The 10,296-nt window shown below is 38.7% G+C and overlaps 1 pseudogene; it reads left to right on the plus strand.

The window, feature by feature from the left end:
* Positions 1-2,512: 2,512 nt before the first annotated feature.
* Positions 2,513-10,037, plus strand: LOC122295951 (annotated as a pseudogene).
* The last annotated feature ends 259 nt before the right edge of the window (positions 10,038-10,296 follow it).

A 10,296-nucleotide genomic window follows, 5' to 3' on the forward strand; every position in this document is an offset into this window, starting at 1 on the left:
CTATCCAAAATATGAATTACATGTCGTTGACTGTGCATTTTGTTGATGCTGATTGGGTTCTGCACAAAAAGATTATTAAATTTTGTCAAATAACTGATCATAGGGGTGAGACGATTGGGAAGGCATTGGAGGCCGCAATAAAGGAGTGGGGGTTGGAAAAGGTTTTGTCTGTGTCAGTTGATAATGCGTCCTCTAATGATGTCGCATTGGGATATCTAAAGAATTATCTTAAAGATGCAAATAAGACATTCTTGGGTGGTGAATACTTGCATGTTAGATGTGCTGCACATATTTTGAATTTAATTGTGACTGAGGGGTTGAAAGATGTTGATGACTCGGTTGCCCGAGTTAGAATGGCTGTGAAATGGGTGAGGTCTTCTCCTTCAAGATTGGAGAAATTCAAAGTTGCTGCAAAGGCTGCGGGCATAACATCGAAGAAGGGTCTTTGTACTGATGTTCCTACCAGATGGAACTCAACCTTCTTGATGTTGGAGGCGGCCCAGGAATATAAGGCAGCCTTTCAATTATTGGGTGATGAAGACATCCAATATGTCAAATACTTTGATGAGCACGGGGGATCACGAAAGCCTAATGATGATGATTGGGTGGTAGTTTCTACTTTCGTTGATTTTCTTGGATTATTTTATGATGTCACGTTGAATATATCTGGTTCTTTGTACCCTACATCCCATGGGTTTTGTCAACAAATATGTAGGGTAAAAGAAGAATTAGAAGATATGCGTAGGGGTTCCAATGAAAGGATGAGGGGGATGGCAAGTTCCATGATGCTAAAATATGACAAGTATTGGGGAGATTTGACTAGAATGAATATTTTCTTATATGTGGCTGTTATTCTTGATCCCCGTCTGAAAGTTTCAGGCTTGTTATATGGGTTGGGACTTGTTCACGATCAGGTATGGACTGACATTATTGGTGAATTGGCCCGAGATACCCTGAAAAAATTGTATGACGAGTTTATGGCAATTAAGGGTGGTACTACATCGAAGACACATACACCGACCCCAACTCCTTCTACAGACATCGTGACCGGGCCTCCTACAAAGAAGCGCAGAATGCCGTGGAATAAGACCCTCGCACAGAATCCCACACTAGTCCATCAATCTACGGAGGTCGTTTCTGAGTTAGACAACTATTTGTCAGCGGATATGGTCCAAGATGATGATGATCATTGGGATATATTAGGATGGTGGAAGAATGCCTCAAAGAAATATCCCATCATTTCTGAGATTGCCCGCTGTATTTTGGCCATCCCTATTAGCACCGTTGCCTCAGAGTCAGCCTTTAGTACCGGAGGTCGTATATTGGATCCTTTCCGTAGTTCATTGTCTCCTACAACTGTAGAGGCATTGATATGCACACAGAGTTGGACGATAGGAAAGGATATTCATGTTCCGGATATTTTAGATTTTAAGGAGACCGATGAGGGTGGTGATCAGTCTGGATCTGGACCACCTGGTAATTATTTTTTATTTTATTATTTTAATTTTTTTATATTCATTTCCATTTCATCGTTATTAATTTTAATATTAATTTTTGTAGTAACACATGAGACGTCTAGCACCTCTGCAACATAAAAATGTGTTCAAGCCCGGGCCGCCCCAACTGTCACACCTCTTGACTCAAAGACAAGCCACAGCTGACAAGCCTCTTTAGAATGATCAATTTTTAATGATTTGTAAAAATTTTGTATTCAATAATTTGTAATGTTGATACAATGTCCTTTGGACACTTTTATGTTTGTAATTTTGTAATTGTTTAGCCTTTCAATTTTGTAATAGCTTAGTTATTATTATTAGTTTATTACGTATTAAACTCTTAGACATAACACTTTTTTTTTTCTTTTAAATTTCGGAAATTTTTTTTTTTTTGTTTTTTACTTATAATTTTATGGGCCCAAAATGGCCCATTGCTGAGATTTCTGGGCCCAAATTGGCCCAGAAATTGCTTTTGGGCCCAAAATGGCCCAGAAATTGCGTCTGGGCCATTTTCGGCCCAGAAATTGCCTCTGGGCCCAAGGCCCAGAAGGGGGGTGCAGGGGGCCGGACGGACTGGCCCCCCACCCCGTACCCCGTCATGCGGGACGGGGTACCCTGCCCCCGCACACCGGAGGCGGGGGACGGGGTGGATTTTCCCCATCCGCCCCATGCGGGGGCGGGGGGCGGGGGGGCTACCCCGCACCCCTAAATTAAAGCAAACCGTGGGAGATATGAATTTCAAAATGAAATTTTATTCTGTACCGTAGAGACAGTCTGACACAAAGAAGCAAATCACATCATTGCAATATTTGTCAAAAGCAACCGGCAGTAACAGAGTAGGAAAAAAAAAATAAACAAAAATACGTGGGATGGGTGGTAAATGAGTGGTGTAGGGGTAAATGTATCATTATCCTTTGTCAAAAGCAACCGGCAGCAGCAGAATTGGACAAAAAAAAAAACAAAAACACGTGGGATGGGTGGTAAATGAGTGGTATGGGGGGGGGGAGGTAAACGTATCATTATCCTACGCACCAACAGGCAAGTACTCCGCTTGTGTAAGAACTTTATATCCGGAAACGTGACGCTGGTTGTCGACGTAGGAAGAAGGAGAAGGAGATTAGAAGAAAAGAAAACCACGAACTCGGACATTGGAAAGCAGAGGAAGGAAATGGTGGTGGAGAACTATTTAAACGAGGATTTTGGGGTAGTGAAGTCGAAGCACTCTTCGTCAGAGGTGCTTCAGAAATAGAGGGACGAGGATTTTGTGTTGAAGGACCCGAAGCGAAGCTTCACTGCCAATCTCTCCAAGCGTCAAGAAGCTGCCGCTATGCGCTCTACTAATCTTACTAATCAGGTCTGGTCTCCAACCTCCCAATTTTTTTTTTAGGTAATAAAATGAACCTGTCCTTGTCGTGTACAATGTCCGCAGCATATTAGATTTGATCGATCCACTCATATTTGTTGTGAAGATATTTAAATAGCTGCAGATAGATAGAGAAGTGACATATAATAGTGGAAATAGTAAGCACGGCTTCATGTCCATTAGCATAGTACATAAGCGCTATGTTTTTTATTTTTTATTTTTTAAATTACATACGGTTCCCGTTGGATTCTGTTCTGTGAATTCTCCATGATCTATCTAAACTGTCCGAGACTTTCTCAGTTCGTTATGACACAAAGTATATCTAATTGTCAGTTTTTAAAATCTAGATATCAATATTAATGTGAAAGTTAAAATTCCAAGTCTTAATTTGTAAAAACATGACAATCCAGATATTGATTTTTCATGACGACTTACATGGTCTCATGTGGCAAGTTCCATCAATCAAGATATTAGACTTGATGTGCAGATGAGTCAAGTTCATTTAATTTTTATTTGACTTGAGCTTTTCATGGTCCCATGTGGATTTTATGTATGCAAACTCCTCGTTTTTTATTTGAGTGAGTTCGAATTTGTTCAATTTAGATAAAAATAGGTTATTTATATTGTCTATTGTAGCTTTATCTATATAAAAAAGTTATCAATCAAACTTTGACTTTTTGCTATTTTTTAATCAACAATTAGATTCACGATTCAAGTAACATCTCTTAAATTAAGAATATGATTTGCTCCAATATTGTTTTAATATTGTAAATATTCTTATTATCTATATGAAAAATAAATATAAATTTATCTGAACTTATACAAGTCAAATTTTGTACGAGTTGTATTGTTTAATAATTGATTATAATTTTATGTTTACGGACAATTCAATTAATAAATAAATCGAGTCGGATTCATCTCTTTACTCCTGCAGAGGTCCAGGTTTAAGTTCCCTCATCTCTTTATTTGTGTAAAATAGAATCTTGATACCTGAATTCTTTTGTGCACACGGTTACCAAATACCAAATCGTACCCCGATTTTGCTTGTATTAACTTGGTTCAAAGTTGGGAGACTAACTACTTTTCTATCTTCATTACTTATTGCAGGAGAAGTTGAGGGTTGCTGTTTTGGTTTCCAAAGCTGCATTTCAATTAACTATAAGTAAGTTTTCTCGACCTTAAAATAAATTTAGCTTATGGGAAAAGTTTGTGTGCTGCCCGCTCGGGAAAAAATATATATACTCAATGATTAAGAAAGTGATTTTAAGTGTATTAGTATATATATATATATATATATTTAGAAATATTTAAATATATAAAAAAATGTAAAAAGAAATAGAAAAAAAAAAAAAATTGCCTGGGCGGCATAGTAGACCGTCCCTTGGATTATGTTATGTTGAAATGAAGTGCAACCAACTGACTACACTGTACCTGAAGGAGTTAAAGCTGCAGGTATTCAGATTGGTGGTGATGAATTGGGTTCTATAGTTGAAGTTCATGATTTTAAGAAGTTAAAAGTTCACAGTGGAGTAGATGGTATCGCAGGAGTGCAACCAAGTGACTACACTGTACCTGAGGAAGTTAAAGCTGCGGGTTTTCAGATTCGTGGTAATGAATTGGATTCTATAGTTGAAGCTCATGATTTTAACAATTCAAAATTTCACGGTGGAGTAGATGGTATCGCAGGAGTGCAACCAAGTGACTACACTGTACCTGAGGAAGTTAAAGCTGCAGGTTTTCAGATTCGTGGTGATGAATTGGGTTCTATAGTTGAAGTTCATGATTTTAAGAAGTTAAAAGGTCACAGTGGAGTAGATGGTATCGCAGGAGTGCAACCAAGTGACTACACTGTACCTGAGGAAGTTAAAGCTGCAGGTTTTCAGATTCGTGGTGATGAATTGGATTCTATAGTTGAAGCTCATGATTTTAACAATTCAAAATTTCACGGTGGAGTAGATGGTATCGCAGGAGTGCAACCAAGTGACTACACTGTACCTGAGGAAGTTAAAGCTGCAGGTTTTCAGATTCGTGGTGATGAATTGGGTTCTATAGTTGAAGTTCATGATTTTAAGAAGTTAAAAGGTCACAGTGGAGTAGATGGTATCGCAGGAGTGCAACCAAGTGACTACACTGTACCTGAGGAAGTTAAAGCTGCAGGTTTTCAGATTCGTGGTGATGAATTGGGTTCTATAGTTGAAGTTCATGATTTTAACAATTCAAAATTTCACGGTGGAGTAGATGGTATCGCAGGAGTGCAACCAAGTGACTACACTGTACCTGAGGAAGTTAAAGCTGCGGGTTTTCAGATTCGTGGTGATGAATTGGATTCTATAGTTGAAGCTCATGATTTTAACAATTCAAAATTTCACGGTGGAGTAGATGGTATCGCCGGAGTGCAACCAAGTGACTACACTGTACCTGAGGAAGTTAAAGCTGCAGGTTTTCAGATTTGTGGTGATGAATTGGGTTGTATAGTTGAACATCGTGATTTTAGCAAGTTAAAATTTCATGGTGGAGTAGATGGTATCGCAGAAAAGCTATGCACATCAACCAAAAAGGGACTAAGTACTGATAGTGATTTAAATCGAAGACAAGAGATATATGGCATCAACAAATGTACCGAGGGTGAAGTACGGAGTTTCTGGGTATTTGTTTGGAAAGCCCTTCAAGAGATGACTGTCATCAACCTCGGTGGGTGTGCTTTTGTGTCTTTGATCGTCGGCATAAATATGGAAGGATGGCCAAAAGGGGCCCATGATGGCCTTGGAATCGTCACAAGCATCTTGTTGGTTGTCTTTGTCACGGCAACAAGGGGTTATTATCAATCTTTGCAGTTCAAGGATTTGGACAAGGAGGAAAAGAAGATTTCTATTCAGATTATACGAAATGGTTTTAGTGAGAAAATGTCAATATATGATTTACTACCTGGTGATATTATACACCTTGATGCTAGGGACCAAGTTCCGGCTGATGGGCTTTTTGTTTCGAAATTTCCCGTGCTAATTGATGAATCAAGTTTAACAAGAGCGAGCGAGCCCGTAATGGTGAGTACTGAAAATCCTTTTCTTTTCTCTAGAACAAAGGTCCAATATGGATCGTTCGAGATGATGGTAACCACTGTTGGGATGAGGACTCGATGGGGAAAATCGATGGCGGCTTTTAGTGAAGGTGGAGATGATAAAACCCCATTGCAAGTGAAATTGAATGGAGTGGCCACCATTATAAGTAAGATTGGCATTTTCTTTGCGTTTGTGACTTCTGCAGTTTTAGTGCGAGGATTGCTAAACCGTAAATGGAAAGAGGGCACTCATTGGAGCTGGTCTGGGGATGAAGCATTGGAAATGTTGGAATTTTTTATGGTTGGAATTACAATTGTTGTTGTTGCTGTTCCAGAGGCGCTGCCATTGGCTGTAACATTGAGCCTTGCCTTTGCCATGAAGAAGATGATGAATGATAAAGCACTCCTACACCACTTGGCATCTTGTGAGACTATGGGATCAGTTACAAGTATTTGTAGTGACAAAACTGGGACACTCACCACGAACCACATGACTGTCGTGAAGTCATGCATTTGCATGAATGTCAAGGAAGTAAGGGTACCGGAGGATGCCTCTAGCATGTGCTCCAAACTGCCAGATTCTGCTGTGAAACTTCTGCTGCAATCAATATTTAACAACACTGGGGGAGAAGTTGTAGTTGATAAAGCCGGCAAATCTGAGATACTGGGAACTCCCACTGACACTGCTTTATTAAAGTTTGGCTTGTCACTTGGAGGGAATTTTCAGGCTGAGCGTCAAGCATCTAAACTTGTGAAAGTTGAGCCATTCGACTCTGTGAAGAAATGGATGCGGGTAGTGGTGGAATTGCCTGGAGGAGGTTTTCGAGCTTACTGTAAAGGTGCTTCGGAGATAATTCTAGCCGCCTGTAATAAGGTGATCAATGCAAATGGTGAGATTGTCACCCTAGATAAAGCATGCGTTAACCATCTTACTGGCACAATTAATCAATTTGCTAGGGAGGCTCTTCAAACTCTCTGTCTTGCCTATATGGAACTCCAAAATGGGTTCTCTGCAGAGAATCCTATTCCAGACTCCGAGTACACTTGTATAGGAATAATTGGAATTGAAGATCCTGTACGTCCTGGTGTCAAGGAGTCTGTTGCAGTTTTCCGTTCAGCTGGAATTGCTATTCGAATGGTTACAGGAGACCATATTACGACTGCAGAGACAATAGCTCGGGAGTGTGGGATTCTCACAGATGGTGTAGCACTTGAAGGTCCAGACTTCCGGAAGAAGAGTGAGGAGGAAAGGCTCAAACTAATTCCTAGACTTCAGGTGCATTCTTCATTTATATTTACAAAACATATGCAAACCAATTGGATCAGTCGGTAGTGAGTGAACTTTTCTCAAATCAGTGATACAGAGTTTTCACTTTTTCTATAGGTGATGGCTCGATCTTCACCTCTAGACAAGCAAACTCTGGTGAAGCACTTGCGTAACTTACTTGGCGAGGTGGTTGCTGTAACCTGTGATGGAACAAGTGATAGCCCGGCACTTCATGAAGCAGATATTGGACTGCCATTGGGCATTGCTGGAACTCAGGTAAATACTTTATAGTGCTTTTTTAGTGGACGATTTATATCTACGCGGTGGGAATTTTATTTGGAAACATCCATGCTCTATTTTCTCACTCCATTTGCTCTCTAAGCACCTGAAAAATATATAATATATTAAAGAGTCCTCAAGAAAGTGGTTCATCAGTACAGTGGGAATGCCAAAATGGCTGGACATAGTATACAGAGACATTGTAACCTCTCCTTTTCTGGAAACGTGTCCCTTAACTGAGAAAAATGACTTATAAGTTGTTAGCGAAATACATAATAATAAAATAAAAATTATAATAAAATTAAAATTGAGACGAAACTAGTTTGGACTGAAGCATGGAAAGTTTTTCTTCAAAATACAAGAAAGAAAAAAAACTGAAGGAAAGCATAATGACAAAAGACACGGTAATGATAAAAACATTACAAATAAGTACTACTTACTAAAAAATACCAACCTAAGTAATAGCGTAGCTGATGCTTAAGAGTTGGATCATATACCGGTCGGTGTTCTGTCTATATTTCTTTAAATGATGACAGTTGGAGTATTCTCATTGCTTCGAGATTTTTTAGTCATTTCTTTTTGGTTTCTTATATAACAACATTGTAACAATTCCCACTAATCTTTACTGAATTTCAGGTGGCTAAAGAGAATGCTGATGTCATAATTCTGGTTGATAATTTCTCCTCTATTGTGATAGTGGCCAAATGGGGACGTTCAGTTTATGTCAATACTCAAAAATTCGTACAATTCCATCTGACTGTTAATGTGGTTGCATTGATCGTTAACTTCTCTTCAGCTTGTCTGAAAGGTTAGAAAGCCCGCTTGCTCCTTCTATTTTCATCCTGAGCTCTCCTTCCTTCTTGTCAAGAAAAACATTGTCCTATCTCCGCTTATGCCTTTGCCTGAAATGATACTTCAGGGACTGCTCCCCTCACAGCTGTTCACCTATTGTGGGTCAATATGATCATGGATACACTGGGAGCACTTGCACTTGCAACTGAACCTCCAAATGATGATTTGATGAAGCGTTCACCAGTTGGAAGGAAAGGGAACTTCATCAGTAATGTCATGTGGAGGAATATCTTGGGGCAATCTTTTTATCAGTTTCTAGTAATATGTTTGCTTCAGACAAAGGGAAAAGCAATATTTCGTCTTGAAGGCCCAGATTCAGACATGATCCTGAACACAATTATTTTCAACACTTTTGTTTTTTGCCAGGTAACCTTTTCTGAAAATTTTTCTTTTTAAGAAGATAACAGTACCTAATCTTATTAAAAAACTTCCCTTTTTGGCGAAGGAATACATTTCGTAAGTAAGAGCTTAAGGGTTACAAAGAATCACACTTATAAAAGTTACAAAGAATCACAAAACCAAGCTCTGAAAACAAACTAAAACAATCACAGTAATACTATTGTGAAAGTGGACATAAAACTACTAAAAGTGCAAAAATACGACTAGTTGATAAAACTAGAACTAGACAATATGAAGAGTTTGAGGCAGCTATGAAACAAAGGAAGTCATCTATTGCTTGAAGCAGGGAATTCCTGCTCTATCCATTGCAAAGATGTTCATCATTTGCTTAGGAAGTCGGGAAAGAGAGGAAACAAACAGTATTACCAAATGAACCATAGTTAACTCGACCATCAGCCAGTCTATATTCTTCTCTAACATTGTATTTCTATAGACGTACAATGTCTATACAGAAGAAAATATTGCATTGTAGTTAGCTCGACCGTATAAGGGAAGATTTGTTGTAAACTATGTTTGAAATGGTATAATGTGATGTATGAATGTATATAGGGATAGACTAAGAGTGAGATCCCATGCACATATAAACATTAAATGTGGAAATAGATATGTGCTGACACAACCAATTCTGTTTTCAATTTCGACATCGAGTAAGAACTTACAAGTTTCTATTTATGATTTCCTTATGATCATCTAATAATTATAACAAAATCAAGGCTTTAACCATCTTTTTCATAGAGTGAGTTCATACATTATGCAGTTTGTTTCTACTTTCCAGAGGAATTACAGTACTTTTGTCATTTTGTCTTAAAACACAGCTCTAGCCTTTTTCGGAATCGAGATTTAGTGCATGAGTTCATTATATCAGATATCTTTAGCTTATGAGAAGTGACTTCATTTGATTCCGCAGGTTTTTAATGAGATAAGCTCGCGTGAGATGGAGGAAATAAATGTTTTCAAAGGCATACTCAAAAATTATGTTTTTGTGGGCGTCCTCAGCTGCACTGTTCTCTTCCAAATCCTAATCATCGAGTATCTGGGCACATTTGCAAAAACATCGCCTCTCACTTTGTCACAGTGGTTTCTTAGTGTAGTCATTGGATTTGTGGGCATGCCAATTGCTGCTGCCTTAAAGATGATCCCCGTTTGAGCTACTTGATGGGTCACTGATTTGTAAAGTTGCTAGTATATTAAGTCATGGATATTCCTGTTTCCCTTTCCTCCACCCATCTTGTTGTGGTCTTGATATAATTAATCTGCTGACCAACACAGTGGAAGATTTACAATCGTTCAGTTACATTACAATCATCCCATCTTGTTGTGGTCTCTATGCTATGAAATGAGCGTGCATCATTCGCACGACTCAACCCATGCATCAAGTCATTCACCATATGATTCATGTGCATATATATAATATCCCTCAATCAGCATTCCCCAAGAGGAAAGCTAGAACACCTTGCTGATGATCTTTCGTGGCTTAATTAGTTAAGACATATTGACTGTAACTGATCTGCAAGTGGCTAATATATATATATATATATATAAAAATCAATCGGGTGCCATCCAAAACCAGGAATCAGGAAAA

This window comes from Carya illinoinensis, chromosome 2, assembly GCF_018687715.1.
Source record: "Carya illinoinensis cultivar Pawnee chromosome 2, C.illinoinensisPawnee_v1, whole genome shotgun sequence".
NCBI lineage: Eukaryota > Viridiplantae > Streptophyta > Magnoliopsida > Fagales > Juglandaceae > Carya > Carya illinoinensis.